We start from the raw sequence: 17,211 nt of genomic DNA, 5'->3' as shown, positions 1-17,211 counted from the left end.
AGATGCGTATTCTGAAAATGGTTGGTCGTGGCGAGCCCGTCATTGACGCCATTACTGGTGGCTGTAAAATGCTATTTGAAGACATGCCAGGTTTAGTAATTTTGGAGCCTGGTAATTGGTTAGCTTCTATCATTATGAGAGAGGCGAATGTTGAGCTTCATTCTGGTGTCCGTGGAACTTTAGCTGAGAGCCGCCGTTGGTGCTGGATTGTGAAGGCAAGAAGGTTGTCCATCATGGAGGTTAAGAAGTGTTGGCCCTGCAGTGTTGAGAGGGCCAAGGAATGTCGTACAACCATGAAGGATGTGTTACCTGACAAGTTGGTTCCGAGCAGGCCATTTGAAGCTGTACAAGTTGACCTTATGGGTCCATTGGTTACGAGGAGAGCTACCGCCAAAACGAGGAGTTCGTTCGGAGTGGGTGTTCGTGGTAGTCTGGAGGTTCTCGGGGGCGCTGTGGCTGGATGCCTTGGAGAAGTATGATACCAGCAGTATCCTGTTGTCCCTGCGCAAGTTGGAGGCTGTTCATTGTCTGCCGAAGGTTATAGTAAGCGACATGGGCACACAATTGTCTGCTGCTTGCAAGGTTTTAGAGCAGAAGTTGGGCAGCCAGGTAGAGTTTTCTTGGTCCCAGATTTCGGCCCGAGCCCACCATTTTATTGGGCAAGCTGAGAAAATGGTGGGATTAACCAAGAGATTGCTGTCCAAGAAGTTGGTGAATAGTTCTGTTAATTTTAATGAGCTCCTGGTGCTGTTGGCAGAGGTTAGCAAGTTAATGAATCGCAGACCATTGACAATAGAAGCTGCGAATGACGTGGAGAATTGGCGGCTGATTACCCCTGGCCAGCTGCTGGGAAATGTAGACCGCCAGCCGTTGTGCAATGTAGCGATGAAACCAGAGGACCAAATTTCCTCCAGGTTGAAGTTGTTAGAAGATTTGTCTGCCCAGTTTTGGACTTCCTACCTACCGCCAGGAGATTTTGCCGAAGATTTTAAGGATGTCCAAGTGGAAAGATGAAATGGCGGAGCCGCTAGCTGACGGAGATATAGTGCTGGTTACGAGTACAAATCCGCTGATGAGATGTCTGCGGATGGGCCATGTGACGAGGATTGAGGATGGGAGAAAAACTGCAAGAGTCTTGTTCAGGCTGACAGATAAATCTCCCCTAGAAGAACATGCTGTATCAGTCAGGCAGTTATTAAAAATTATGATTAATAATTGATTCTTATTTTATGGAAATTGAGATTTTTTTAGTAAAAAAGCCACATTTTCATATGCCTATTTTTATGCCTAAAATAAGAATCAACTGAAATGCGATTAGTTTTTATTCTATTTCATATGCTCAAATTTAATTTTATTGAGTTTAATTTCTTTTCAAAAGTACAATTCATTATAGAACTTACCTGAAAAGTTTACCAAAAAAGAATAAATGTGTCGAGGTTGCGTGATTCGATATTTATTCTAAGAAAAAAATCAAGTATTTTTTTAGCAGATTTTTTTTAAAATTACATATGAATTTCAATCAAGTAAAACATTTTTATTCAGATCAAGGAATGATTGAAAATTCATATCTAAATTCTCATTTTTTTTACAAAGAAAAATTGGTATTTTTTTCATAATTTCGATGAAAATTCTAACAAAGATATTATTTTTTGTTGCTATTATCTAAGTATTGAAAAGTTTTATTGTTGATTAAGATAGTTACAGTTCTTATTCATTAAGTTTGAAAAAACTTTCTGCCCAAGGATTTTGAAATATTTTTTCTTACTACTCTTTTTGATGCTTAACAAATTTAGTTTTAAGTACCTATAAATCTTAATTTTCTTGTCTAAGATTTATTTCGTTTTATATTTTACCATTATTGTTTACATTTCAACCAGATTCCGTAGGTACTTATTGATTTATTAATAATGATTTATTACCTATTGATTATGAAATGATTATTAATTAGTATAAGTTGTTATATTTACAACATCATGATTAATAGGATTATCCATTTTAGGATTTGTGTATGTGATCTTGTGAGTGTCATGTGCCTGGAATATTGTATGGTACAAACCAATCCCCATCCTTCTATCCTAAAATGTGAGGTATTATGAGTCCTAGTGAGGAGTATAATATTGTGTATGCATTTCACGGGGTTTCATTTAGTTAGGAGCAAAAATTGTCATGTTTTTCGGGATGTAGCCATTCTCATGTGATTATGGTGAGTTGAGTTTAGTGAGAAATGTTGCTAGTGCTCAGCGCAAAAAACCTTGAATCTCGTTAAGGAAGTTAATTTGACTTTCAAACAGGGGGTGTGTCTTAACCTCTTTTCGAGGAAGCTTGTGTTTATCAAGATCGAAATTAATTCCTTATTCATTATCCCAAATTAAGCGCAAATGTCGTCTTTGTTTGACTTTCCTTTTCTAAAGAGACGCGGCATGGATTGTTTATATTTTGATGCGTCCACGTTCTTTACTTTTGAATGATATGTGAGTGTGTGAAGATTTCGGAGAACAAAGTCGGGCCTATCATTGGTCTCATAGTGTGTGAACAACCCTAGTATACCAGGGGCTTTAAACCATAAGAACTTCAGGACTTTGAAATAGTTTGCCTCAATAAATCTATAATCAAACCTGCTGTTGAAACTTGATGGTTCCTGGTATTGGGGGTTTGTGTGTACGTCAAACAAGATCTCTAGAACTTCCCGCTAATTCGGAAGTCACGCTCAACCAAAGTGTCATGGTTGAGACAACCCCATGAATTTACAACAGAAATTTTAGTAATGAAAAGTAAAAGAGTAAAAGGAACATTGTTATAAAAGTCCTAAAATAGTTGTTATCCAAGCTAGCTTACATTGTAAATTTATTTTTCATTACCTTTTTATCCTAAAATTACATATAAAAAGGATTAAATATTTCTTCTTTAAAAAGTTTGCAACTGTATACTTCCTTTTAGAAGTAGGAGAAAAAATGTGTGTTCAAATAAAGTTGAAAAAAATTTGAAATTTCGCGAATTTCTTTCTCCACTTATGTATATAATGATAATTTTTTTTGTGATACTACTTAAACAAATCCATTTTAGAACCGTCTTTAAACCTAGAATATAAAAGATCCGCAATTAATTTGAACACCGTGCGTTTTTTTTTATTAAAGGGAGTGTGAAGCTAAAAATTTCTGTTATTATACGTAAAGAAGAGTATTTTTAAAAGAACATTAACTAAAAAAAATATCTGAAAGTTCCTTGTATAAAAAAATATTGACTTTTTAAACCCGAAAAAAACCCGTTGGGGAAGGGAAGAAAATTTTTTTAAGCGGCTTTGACTACATTTTTACTGTTTAAATCTATTTCCAATGACAATTTAAATATAAAATGTAGTTTTAAAGTTTTCCTAACAGTGTCTAATCTGTAATGTGATATCAAATTTTTATTTAATTGTTTTGTTACTGTGTAATTGTCGATAAATGAAGTATTTTAAAATGGAAATTATCTGGATAATGTCTATATTAGGCTAGTACTTCCACAAACATCCTTATACCAATTTATAGAATTGATAGAATTTGACAAATTTCTCCTGAGTATTTTTTCCGTTTTCATTTTAGTTACTTATCATAGTATAAAAGAAAAAAAAGTTTGTTTTTCATAGTCTTATACTGCTGTAATTATATTTATCGCAAAATAGTTTGATAAAAATGAATAATTACTTATGTTTTTTACAAATAATCATTTGGGTATGGGTTAAAAATTTTGACTGATATTTTGTCCATCTACCTCTCTCCACAGATCAATTTGTAGCAGCTGATTTTTGTTATTGTTTTACTTATGTAACAATCGACAATCATATCTAAGATTTAAAAGTTCTATGTTTTATATATATATCCGAGTTTGTTTCATATGATAAAATGATTTTTTAGAGTAAATTGAGCTTTTAAAAAATATTAACAACAAAATTAGTAAATGCAGAATACCTTGTTCAAAACTATAAGTCGTACAAACTAAAATTGGAAAATGTAGGAGGGCTTTCCTTATATATTTTCGAAGAATCAGGATTAATAGTTTATATTCGTATATATGTTTAGGTACAATAAACAAAGCGTATCCAATCCATTCTAATGTGACCATTTCCAGAAAAAAAAGTTAATTAAGGCCAATCAAGTTAATTATAATGATTTTCTTTTACGTTTTTTTGATGCGCGCGATTAATATTATGTTGTACTCTTATACCATATTAATTGCCTTGATACTCTATATTTTTTGGATTAAAAAATAGTAGGTATAGCTAGACGACAATATCTTTTTTTCGCAACATTTGTCATGTTTAATTCATTATTAATTATACAAGAAATGTGGTTTCGCCAATTTATCAAGTCAATTAAGTCAAGCTACGCCCCTTACTCTTGCCTATTAATAAGACTAGAATATGTTTGATTTTACATTTTAAAATTTCAGAAATAAAGAATATGAATAACCTCTAAGTTGAACCACCTCCGTATTTCTTTAATTTGTGACAGGTAAATATTTGATACAGTTTGAGCTGAAAGCCAAAACACGTCCGCTAGTGGCTTGTAATAAATAAGGGTTTATTTTTTATTGATCAAAATTGTTTGAACATGAATATGTAGAATGTTTACTTATTTAATGTTTTTTTGGGAGTGTGGTGGTACCCTCCTCCAAAATACTTATAAACCTTCCTGGAACCTATCAAAAGCTACCCTGTTAAGGAGAACCCAATCGGTTCAGTGGTTAGCGAGATCCTTCAGTGCAGACAAACAACAAACATCCTTTTACTTAATTAGTGGCGTACATGGAGTTTTGCGAGGGGTTTGTGAAGCGCAATTGAAAATTTGCCTCCTCCTTATACAAAAATCGATGGGGCTAAGGTACAACAGAATACAAATAGGTGTATTTTGGGTGTCAGGGGGTTGCCTACGCCCCCCTATATGTCCATCCACCCACTCAAAAATCAAGTGTCCTTGAATTGAAAAATTAATGTGCGGATTGCGCAATTTTTTTTACATTTCATGGGGTGTATCCAGTCCACCCCCACTTAATTTTGACTGGGGTTGGAAACAACCCCTTTCTGCACGCCTGTGATTTTATTGAAAAAACGAATAATTAAGGAGTAGATAAACTTCTGAATAAAATACATGTTGGCCTTCAAAATTAAATCAGCCCAAACTTGACATTTACATTGTCTTCAAACTACCTAATAAAACTATATTTTTTTGTTTAGACGACGTGGACAGTGATATCTAGACAAACTGAAGCTGATGATACAAAATCTAGAAGCGTAGTCAATAAGAAAGATGTTCAATGGTTCAATTATGACAATCTCAATTTTATATTAGTACTTTTTTCTGTTCAATGATAACAACTCGAGGGGGAAGGTATTTGTGTTACTTCTGAAACATAAACTTATTCAGCTTACATTTCTTGGTGTCAAATGCGATTGCACGCCTCTGCTATTGGAAATTTTTTTCTGTTGACATTAAATCCACATGTATGACTGAAAGTGGACTACAAAAGCCAGTAATTTTAAGGCTTGCTTCTTTTAAATATAGTTTAATTTACGAAAAAAGCATGACAACAACCATAAAAGCTAATAGACCTATAAAGCTTCTGGTGATTATTGTAGAGTTGCTACGCATTTTAAAATTTATATCTAACGGTAACAGATATTTGATTATTACTAACCCGCCACCGTGGCGCAAAACACATGCACTCGTCGTCGGGGAAATAATAGGTTCTATTCTCAGCATAACACCCTATCATAGTTAAAGATGTTAAAATGGCTCCTACTGCTGCTATGACAGGTGCACGACATAAATAGTTAGAGTAGGGGGAATGCCTTAGCCCAAAACAGGCGCAACTCATTACCATGCACAGTTAGGATTTACTAGATTGGACCCTTCACAACTCAATTAAGACGCATGGTTTTAAAGGTGCATGGAGAGGTCTAGAAACTGACTCGACACCAAGCCCCCTCGAGGTCTTCCACAGATATTATTATGACAATTTTATGACTATTCTAACATGCCTAAATAAACAATAGTGGTATCCACAGACTGACCCTTATGGTAGAAGAGTTTCCTTTTTATAGTCACTATACAAGCCTAACTTGTGATTTTTTTTGTTATATATGTATTCATATTTATTGATATTATTTTCATAAAACATTAGTCCAGTCCATATTTTTTCATTCATTTAACTAACAACACTTTCTTTGCTTCTTGAAATGTATTTGTACATGTATATATGTAAGTACAGTCCACTTTCTAGTAGATATTTAAATAATAAAATTTATTTAATGTCCAGAAACAATAGAAATATTTATATTCTGATTTTTTGTTAAATACACTTTATGAAAAGATCTAATTTTGTAAAGGGATAGTTGTATGAAGTGCATTTCAGAAAAAAATATTTCAAGCAAAACTTACAAATATACCATCAAACATTTTTAATTTTGTATTACACTAAATAACAAGCAATTAGACATCACTAAATTAGTAGTCATGCTGTTTTGTGAAAATAAGCTAGCTATATAAATTGCATGTATCTCAAAAATACTATTTTTAATTATAATATTTTAAAAACTACGTGGTAAAAATTGAAATTCGTTCAAATATATGCCATATAGATGTAGTTTCAACCATTGACCAGAAAAAAATATGCAATTCACTAAATCAAGTTCAAATGCATTTCGTGCAACTACCCCTTTATCTTTCTTTTAATTTTACCTATAATATCATGGAATTACTCATTTAAATTTTGTAAAAGAAAGTGTGATTATGGACTATGTTTGCATTTTCATATTATGTTAAAACTGTGATATATATTAATTTATTTATGTCTATTAATAAAATAAATTTTTAAAAAAAAATCTTGATCTATACATTATATACCTAAATCAATCAAGCCCAACTTGTAAGATTTAACATATCCAACTTCGAAATTATTAGATATAGAAAAAAAGTATAACACCATCCATAAGTAGCAAAGCCAAAAAAATCAAGGAATGTACTAACATCTTCACTGAAGATGTCACCAGTTTACCTCCAGTAGCAGCTGAGATGATCACAAATACCCAGTAGCATTATGGACTGACTGACAGATAGACAAAAGGGAATTCTAGAATATCTTTGATACAAATAAAATCAAATACTTAAAATAACCCGACACTTAACCTCCAAATGACTTGAAAAGGTAAAAAAACAGTAACTAAAATAAATACCGTTTTTATGAAAACTGATGCCTGTTTGAAATGAAACAAGAATGACAACATCCATAAAAGCCAAGGTCTTAATCGGTAGGATTAACATTATACCTTATTGTTAAAGTAATCAGTATTAAAATATCAGATAAATAGGATAAATTAATAAAACCAAATTTGTTGTCAAAAAAGGTTAAAATCAACATGTTTAAATGGACGTATGGACATTCCAGTGACGAATATAGAGTTGCTACGCTTTCAAAATCATACCTTACTATTTTAGGAGTCTAAATTTGAAATTGATAGGGTAATTCTAACATGTCAAAATTAACGAAATAAGGTAACCATTAAAGACATAGGTATAGCTCAAAGTTATAGAAAAGCTTTGCTTTTAAAAAGATTGCTGTCCTTTCGTGCAACATAAAGAAATTATATTCTAAAACTTTATATCTAAACAAGTTTAATATCAATAAAAAGCAACCTTTCACTCTAAAATGACCTCAAAGTTATTATATAAAAAGGATGATAAAATCTATAAGGCGAAGCTCTGAAATGGAGAACATTATCACTTGTAAAGTGTCAGAACTGAATAAGCATAATATTCATGTAGAAGTCTAACAAAATTGTAAGTAATTGTTATGATTCGCATATTATAACTATATATCTTGTTTTTATAGGAATCAGTATTCCAAAAACCAGATTATTATCCCTTAAAAAGGGGGGGGGGGTAATGCAACCATCTCGTAATCAATGCTTTAATGGTACGTAGAATCCGAATTTCTCGATGAAATTTGGAATTAATAATCCTTTGTAGAACTTTTTTCCCTAAATCGAATAAAAAGTTGTAAAGTAACGGCTGGCGGCTCAGCATAAAAGTCTGTTTTTGGCTAATTTCAGGGCAAATCCATCAGTAATTACGTAGGATTAACTTTTTGAATGATTGAAATGATACTCTTGGCATTTAATAGCTTCTACCAGTCGTTTTCAGTCGGTTCTAGCTGTAACAGCTGGTACTAGAAATTTTTTTAAAGTTTATTTGTATTATTATCAATAATTTTCCCCTAAAAACGGCTGAGCAGCCGTTACTTTTCCAACTTTTTATTTGATTTAGGGAAAATAGACCTACCAAGGATTAATCATGCCAAGTTTCAAAACGAAATTCGGATCCTTGCATTGATAACAAGATGGTTGCATTAACTCCCCCCCCCCCTTCCCTTTGTTGCCAGAAAAGTAAAAAATCTGCATGTTTTCAATGGATCTACGGACTTTCTGGTAATGATTAGAGTTGATGTGCTTTCTAAGTCGTACCTTACAGTTTTAAGAATCATCATGCAAAGTTTGAAATCGATAGGACGATTCTAACCTGTTTAAATTATTCCAGACGGATAGGCGGACCGACCCTAATTATAAAAAGCTTCGCTTTTCACAACTAACCAAAACACGTTTGTAACTGTCCCTGACGTCTATCTTTAATAGAAGCAGAGAAAAAAATTCTAACTAAATTTTGGTCTCCATTTTCAGTTTTCCTCTAAACATACCTAGCTGAATGGGGGATGTTTCTTATCATAGTAGGTATAGAGTAGCATTGCTACTAAAAAGCTAAACCTTGTAATACTAAATATTTTAAAAACAAGAATGACAACATTCATAAAAGCTTTGAAACAGTAGGACTAATGAACTGTGTCAGAACTGAATAAGTCAGAACAAAATTGTTGAAAAACAGCTTAACTACTGGATAATGTTTATGGACATACTGAAAATTTTAAGACATGATTATAGAGATGCTTAGCTTATAACATTTTACTTTTTGTCCTAGAAATCAGTATTCCAAAAATCAGATCAATCGGATTATTATATCACATAAAAATTTGTTGATAAAAAGTTAAAATCAACATGTTTAAAATGGACACAATGACATACTGGTAATGATTAGAGTTGCTACGCTTTTAAATCTACAGGTATCACCATGCAAAGTTTGGAATTAATCAAAGTTATGACAATTCTAACATGCCTTAATTAGCGAAAAAAGATATAAGGGCCGACCCTAATTATAGAAAAGCTTTAATTTTAAATACAAGTCAATTTGTTGCGAATGTTTTATATTTTAAATTCAACTAAAACAATAGGTAAAAGACATTCTCATTTTAAAAAATACAAACAGTATCTAGAAATTTTTGTTTAATTGTTAATCAGGTTTTCTTGCATTCTCGACGAAAGGTAGGAAGGTAACTTCTTTGACACCTGAAAAATAAAAAAATAAATAATAAAGAACATTATATCTGTTTGTTTGAAAAGGTCTCGCTAACTGATTAATAACTAATCAGGATTTCCTTTATCTTGAAGCTTATAAGAAGTCTGTGGAAGGTTCATAAGTTGATTTATGTTAAAAATGAAAAAACTGTGGACTTTTTTTGCTTTTTAAGCATGACCTACATACAGACGGACAAAAATCAATATAAATATTTGAAATCTAGACTAAAAATTTTAGCTGTCTATCTTAAATAGCAGTTCAGTAAATAACATTTTTCCTTCAATAAGGTTTTTGTCATTTCAAGAATGACCAACAGACAGACGGACAAAATAATGTATAGATGCACATATATAATATGAATCTTCACTAAAAATTTCAGCTATCTATCTTCAATAGCAGCCAAGAAATACACAACGCATGTTTTAGATGGACATACTGACTTTCTGTTAACGATTATAGAGTTGCTACGTTTTGTAAATTGTACCTAACTGTCATAAGAATCATCATGCAAAGTTTGAAATCGAAGGATAATTCTAATATCATATGTTTTATCATTGTTTTATAATTATATTGGCGGCTATGCCCCTAGAGGCCTCCAGTGGTACTTTAAATGTTTGCTTTATATTAAGAACTAGCGGCTACGCCCCTAGAGGCCTCTAGTGGCACTTTGCATGTTTTTTTTTAACCTTATACTAAAGTAACAGGATGTCTGTGTATCTGTGTGTTTGTACCGAAGGATCTCGCTAACCGCTGAACCGATTGGGTTCTCCTTAACAGGGTAGATTGTCACATGTCCCAGGAAGGTTTTTAACTATTTTGGGGGAGGGTACCACTACCCTCCCAAGAGAAATCACAATATATCGAAAAAAATTGATATATTTCCGCCACATAGTGTCGCTAGCATAGTCTCGCTAGCATAGTCTCGCTAGCTTAGTAGCGCTGCGTAGACTCATGAATTTAACAATTGATAACATAGACAAGTTATTTCTCAAATTAGATATTTAAAATAAAAAAAAACATTTAAAGGCCACTAGAGGCCTCTAGAGGCGTAGCCGCTAGTTTAAAATATCTAATTACAGAAATAATTGGTTAATGTTTTGTTGGAGACTCTTTTTCGGGAGGGGTAATTTTTTTCTAGGGGCGATTTCTCCTGATAGGGTGGTGGTACCCTCCCCCAAAATAGGTATAAACCTTCCCGGGACTTTGGAGAAGCTACCCTGTTAAAAAGAACCCGATCGGTTCAGCGGTTAGCGAGATCCTTCGGTACAAACACACAGATATAGACATCCTTATAACTTACTTTAGTATAAGGATATGTCTATGTTGCGTTTTACGTTTATGTTGGCATTGAACTCTCTTTCTAAAATCAAGAATGGTAAAAAAATTTGATTTTTTGTGATTTTTCTTGGGAGGGTGTGGTACCCTCCCCCAAAATAGTTAAAAACCTTCCCGGGACATATAAGAATATACCCTGTTAAGGAGAACCCGATCGGTTCAGCTGTTAGCGAGATCCTTCGGTACAGACACACAGACAAACATCCTGTTGCTTTAGTATAAGGATATATTATTGAATGGATTGCCGTGTAACAAACACACAGACAAACATTTTGGGTACCGATATTTTTGGGCCATTTTAATGAAGAGGGAGCATTAAAACATTTAATTATCTAGAAGTAAGAATCAAAATACATTTTGTTCCCAAAATCTTGTTAGCGGTTTATATGCAACTAGCGGCTACGCCCCCTAGAGGCCTCTAGGGGCACTTGAGGAGGGGGGAGTCGAATTTGATAACCCAATTTCTCGTATTCATTCGAATCCGGTGGATAGGAACCGGTTCTCATCCATACGAAAAAACTATGTCTAGCATCGTATTATATCCAGTTTTCTACGAAAATAGGAATGTACAGTTTTTTTAACCCGTGCCTTCGGCATCTCGGGGCTAAAAAACTGGTTTAAATCTTATAATTGTACATTCTATATCCGCGGAAAACCGTTTATACTACGATGAAAGAAATAACTATTCTTATCTTAGATTTTAAAAGAAAAATTTTAAAAAACATTTTGGGAAGTTGAATCTTTTTTTTTTGGGAGGGGAAGGGGTGCCCCCCCCCCATTATTTTTAATTTTAGTTAAAAAGACGTAATTTTTTTATGGGGGGGGGGTGTCCCATCCCCCACGAAAATAGTTATAAACCTTCCCAGAACTTATGAGAATCTACCCTGTTAAGGAGAACCCGATCAGTTCAGCGGTTAGCAAAATCCTTCGGTACAGACACACAGACAGACAAACTAACATCCTGTTACTTTAGTATAAGAATATGAGGGCAACCCGCAACTGCCTTTACTTTTGTTTTATTTTTCGAAATCTATAATATTAATAGGATGGAGTACATGTGTGCGTCCGAAACTATTTTGGGCTAGGGTTACACAACTCTCTATTATTCCTCCCCCCCCCCCCTTTTTTAAATTTTAATTTAGTACAACTAAAAATGAAAATGTCAAGAGGTTGGACTACCCCTTCCCCCCCGAAAAAAAAATAACTGCTGATAGTTTTGATTCACAGAAGATATTTTTTGTGATGCTTATATAAATTCCAGGCTGCATGTCTGTGTCTGTGCATTGTAGAAGGAAGGTGGGCGTTTTACTACAACCATCCTAAGAGAATTCGCCAAGGCCAAGGCATTCCCCCTACTCTAACTATTAATGTCGCGCACCTGATATAGTAGCAGTAGGAACCATTTTTAACGTCTTTAGTTACGAAGCGGTGTCGGGCCAAGATTCGAACCTATCACCTTCCCTGCGACGAGCGAATGCGCTACGTGTTGAGCCAAGGTCGTAGGTTCTTTTTTCTCTAGTGAAAGTTTAGAACTCAATATAAATTCAGACACTTTTGCGTAAACAGTGATTATAGACTATAGACTTTGTCTTTTGGGTCAGAGGATAGATTATTTCACAAGTTTCCTTTTAGTTTTTTTTTTTTTAAAGAAAAAAAATTGTTTTTGGCCTCCAGGTTCAGGTACTGCAGGTCTCCTGGTTGATTCTAGACAGTTTTAAAAAATTTCAAGATAGAAAAAAACTTAATTAACAGAAGTTGCTACTTTATGGATGGTATAAACTAATTTGAAGAAAATTTTGAAATCAGGCTTCAGGTTCAGATTCTACACGCCTCCATGTGGATCCTGGACAGGTAAAATTTGAAAATTTTTACTTTTAAAGTTATAACAAAACTTATCTAACAAAAGTGGCTTCTTTATGGATGGTATGAACTGAATTGAAGAAAATTTTTAGTTTTAGGTACTGCAGGCATTTAGGTTGATTCTGGACAGGTAAAAATAAAATATAGTTCTAACTTTGAAGGAAAATATTTTAATTTTTTTACTTGTCCAGAATCAACCTGGAGGCCTGCATTACATGAACTTGGAGCATGATTTCATTGTTTTCTTCAATTTAGGTAATACCATCCATAAAGTAGCAACTTTTGATAAATAAGTTTTGTTCTAACTAGACATTTTATTTTTACCTGTCCAGAATCAACCTGGAGGCCTGCAGTATTAAACCTTGAGCCAGATTTCAAAACTTTCTTCAAATTAGTGTACACCATCCATAAAATATCAACTTTTGTTTTGTTCTAACTTCAGTAATAAAAAATTTCAGTTTTCAGATGTCCAGGATCCACCTGGAGGCCTGCAGTACCTGAACCTGGAGCCTGATTTCAAATTTTTTTTACTTAGTTCATATCAGCCATAATGAAGCCATACAAGTTTTTTTCTAAATTTAAAAGTAAAAATTATGTGCCACTTTTTAAAAACCAATAGCAAAATGCGCATGATCTGGGCACATAAAAGAGTTACAACTCTAAAATTAGGCACAGCAGAGGCTTTTGTGGAGAAAAATATGCAACTGTGAACAAACGGCATCGAAACTGCCACTCCTGCCAAAAACCGCCGTTTCCCAACAAAATTTTTTAATTGCTTTTTTTGACAATTTTCAATCATCTGAGGTAAACTTTTCTTCCAAAAAATTTCTCTTATATTTTTACTTGACACTTTTAATTTGAAATGTTTGAAATATTACAAGTGTTACAAGCAGCATTGTGGAGCCATTTGATTTTGATGTGGCTCCGGTTCTGGCTCCACGGAGCCGTCCGTGATGATGGCGGCTCCAGCTCCAACCTAAAATCAAGAAAAACTTACAATATTTTAAAAGTTCAATTTTTGATAAAAAAGGACTTGAAAAACTTAATAGGGGCATTTGCACATGACAAAACAGAGTTACCAAATCATAATTTATAAAAAAAATCTCTTTATTTATCTAGTCCAGAGCCGTTTTTAACGAAAATTATGGCTCCAGCTCCGGCAAAATAGGGCGGCTCCCGGCTCCGGAACACTGGTTACAAGTGTTGAAAAAAAAAAGTTTATCTCTGATGATTGAGAACTGTCTAATTTGGCAAATAAAGGTAAACAAAGTTTGGTGGAAAACAGCGGCTTTTGGCAGGAGTGGTGGTTATGTCGCCATTTCTTCACAGTTCCATATTGTTCTCCACAAAAGCAACTGCTGTGCCGAATTTTAGAGCTGTAACTCTTTTAAGGGCTGAGATCATGGGCATTTTACTTTTGGTTTCAATAAGTGGCACATCCCCCCGCCTTAATTCATACCATCCATAAAGTAGCAACTTTTATTAAATAAGTTTTGTTTTAACTTGATATTTTTTTATCTTTCCAGAATCCACCTGGAGGCCTACAATACCTGAACCTGGAGGCCAAATCCAAATCTTTTTAAAAATAGGAAAACTTCCTACAAAAAGGAAATTTTTGTAAAATAACCTATCCTCTCACTCCAAAGACAAAACTTATAATCACTGTTTACGCAAAGTGTTAAACCTTACCCCCCCCCCCTTATTTGATAAAGATAAAGGGTAGTTTCAAGAATTGCATTTAAACAAAAAAAATTATTGATTTGAATAATTTTTATTTGTCATCTAGAGGCCTCTAAGTGCATTTGAAAAAATTATAGATAGGTTTCCGCTGATATTAAAAAGAAAAATTATAAGATTAAAACCAGTTATTCAGTTTTGTTGAGTAAATAAAACAGATATGTTAATCTTATGATTTTATTTTAATACTAGTGGAAAATTGTCTATAATACAATGGTATACATAATTTTTCATCGTATTATAGATAGGTTTCCGATGATACCTATTAAAAAGAAAAATTGTAAGATTAAAACCAGTTAGGTAGTCAGTTTTGTTAATAGTTACTGGTAAGCAGGGTTTCGGAGCCGGAGCTGGGAGCAGCAACATTTTGGTGGAGCCGGAGCAGTATTTTTCGTTAAAAACGGCTCCGGCTCCAGATCAGTTAAAAATGTTTTTTTAAAGTAATATTATAATTTGGCAACGGTCTATTTCTATATAATAAACGGAAAAACTATTGTTACTTAACAAATAGACACACATTCTTCTACTTTTTATATAGCTTTAACCAAATAAAAGCAAAATATTTTATATTATTTATTTCATTTTATCAAATTCAATAATGAACAAAAATGATATATTAATTTTACGGTAGGAGCCGGAGCCGTATTTCCAAATACGGCTCCGCCGAGCCAGAGCTGGAGCCGCATAAAAATTATACGGCTCCGACACCCTGCTGGTAGGTTAATCTTATTATTTTTATTTTGATATTCGTGGAAAATTATCTATAATACGTTGGTATACATAATTTTTGAGTATCGTTTCTAATCTAGCGGAGATTATTTGGTTTTGAAGCCATACTTTTTTTCCTAAAAAATATTTAAGCTTGGGAGAAGTCGTTTATTTTAAGGGGCGATTTCTGCTGTAAGGGTGGAAGTGTCCTTTCTCAAAATAGTTATGTACCTTCCATGTAACTTTGATACAAAAGCTCCACTGAAAGAAGAACAATATTGGTTCACCGTTTAGCGAGATCCTTTGCTAAACACACAGACAAAAAAAATAATAGCTAGTTTTTTTTAGCTTCTCATTTTGCTAACCACAGAACTGATCGAGCTACACAATTTTCCGAGCCAAACTGATAGTTAGATAATGTCACTTAAAACAGTACATAAACTAAATAATTTTTAATTTTCTTAACAGCTGATAAAAAATGTTACTCGAATATTCTCTCTATTAAAAGAAGTACCTGTAGGAGTCACAAAGCTGCTAGGAGGCAAATTTCAGGGGAAAAATCATCATTCTTGATCTTGTAGTTACAATTCTAAATATTTAGACAATGTAATTGATGGTATAATGACGCATTTTATTACTCACCTCTCCCCCCCCCCCCCCACCCCTAGAGTATTTTTAAGTAAATATTTCTTAAATTTATCTATCGCGTGAGTGAGGGATGGTGAGGGGGGGGGGAGAACGCCCTCACCAAAGAAGATTCTTAAATAGGGGAGGGTATGGACTCGGAGGGTATCCCCCCCACCAAAAAAATCTATGTATTAAGAACTCGTAGAATATTTTAGTGATATTAATTAAGAGCAATTAAAGAAATTATATTAATACCTTAATTAAAGCTTAACTAGGGAAGAAGCTAAAATAGTCAACATCCGAGTGATGTGATTTCTGAACTGCATTTTGTCTGAAAATTAAATACTTTGTAAAGAATTTCTGACAGAAAAACACTAAATGAAAATCAACCAAACTCCCCCACAAATATCAATTACGTACTTGTGGTGGGATGGGGAAGTCGACCCCTCCTCCCATTCCACCCTCTTAGTAAATTTTGGTTTAAATTAAAAAACAATTTGAGAGGGAGTATTTTTTTCTATGGACAATTTATCTTGGGAGGTTGAAGATAACATCCTCCAAAATAGTTATAAACCTTTCCTTGACACATAATAATATTCACTGTTAAGGAAAATCATGATGAGGGCTTCACAATATTCTTCACTACAGAAAAAAAAACTTACTACATTATATAATAGGATGTAATTTATGCATTAACTATTAATTCTTTTTCAGCCGAGAGACATAACCACTTAATCCATTATCGGCGCCGGTAAAATTAAAATAATATGAAAATCAAGTTCAATTGAAATTAATCTAGATAAAAATCAGTTGGACAAACAAGAAATTGTACTCTACTTGATATATTTTAATGCCCAAATAACAGTAATTCAGGGTCACCTTAATAAATATACTCCTTCCCATCCTGTGTGCCCATTATAACCTCGGGAATGGCAAAAACGTAAAAAAACACAGGACAATTAATATGATAACTATGTACGACGTACGTTGAACGTTCTACTATATTACTAATTTTGCTTAAATAGAAAAACTTTCAGAAACAATTATAAACGTGTTGTTTATTTTATATAATTTTCCAGTCAGCTGTTATATTGTCTGCTTCAAATTAATGGAGGGGAAGTAATGAAAAAAGGGAAGAGTGGAAATACTAGACTAACCTATTCCGAACCTAGAAAAGAGTTAATATATGTGTCACAGTAGAATTGTGGTGTCAATTTTGTTATGTAATTTTAATGGCTGATTTGAATTTCCAAAAAGAACATGACTTATTTCATCAATTTCTCTGTGCCTGGTTCATATTTTAATGAATAATTTACATCTACAGATAGCTTAACGGTTAGGAAAAGTCAAGAACTATGCGAAAAAGTTTAATTTTAGCTATAATGAGAGAAAAAAGCAATTTCATGCACATTTTATAGAATACGGAAAATTTCTTCCTTTCCCCGTACCTTATAAAAATCGGCGGAAAAAGCCGTTTTTTAAGCAAACAAAAGCGCGTTTTGCT

At 33.4% G+C, this 17,211-nt stretch overlaps 1 protein-coding gene and 1 long non-coding RNA gene across 2 annotated transcripts in view; one reads left to right on the top strand and one right to left on the bottom strand.

Annotated features, from left to right (window-relative positions):
• LOC145312503 (ras-specific guanine nucleotide-releasing factor 2-like) overlaps positions 1-17,211 on the top strand; it is an 86,423-nt gene that overhangs the window by 55,015 nt on the left and 14,197 nt on the right. The window lies entirely within an intron of this gene.
• On the bottom strand, positions 9,272-16,041 carry LOC145310475 (uncharacterized). The gene is made up of 3 exons (XR_013876558.1): positions 15,963-16,041; positions 15,595-15,669; positions 9,272-9,430 (listed from the first exon to the last, which is right to left on the bottom strand). It is a non-coding gene; the product is annotated as an uncharacterized LOC145310475 (long non-coding RNA).

This window comes from Acartia tonsa, chromosome 2 (genome assembly GCF_053477335.1).
Source record: "Acartia tonsa isolate MP-2025a chromosome 2, ASM5347733v1, whole genome shotgun sequence".
NCBI classification, from domain to species: domain Eukaryota; kingdom Metazoa; phylum Arthropoda; class Copepoda; order Calanoida; family Acartiidae; genus Acartia; species Acartia tonsa.
This window is presented reverse-complemented; position numbering and strand designations above follow the sequence as displayed.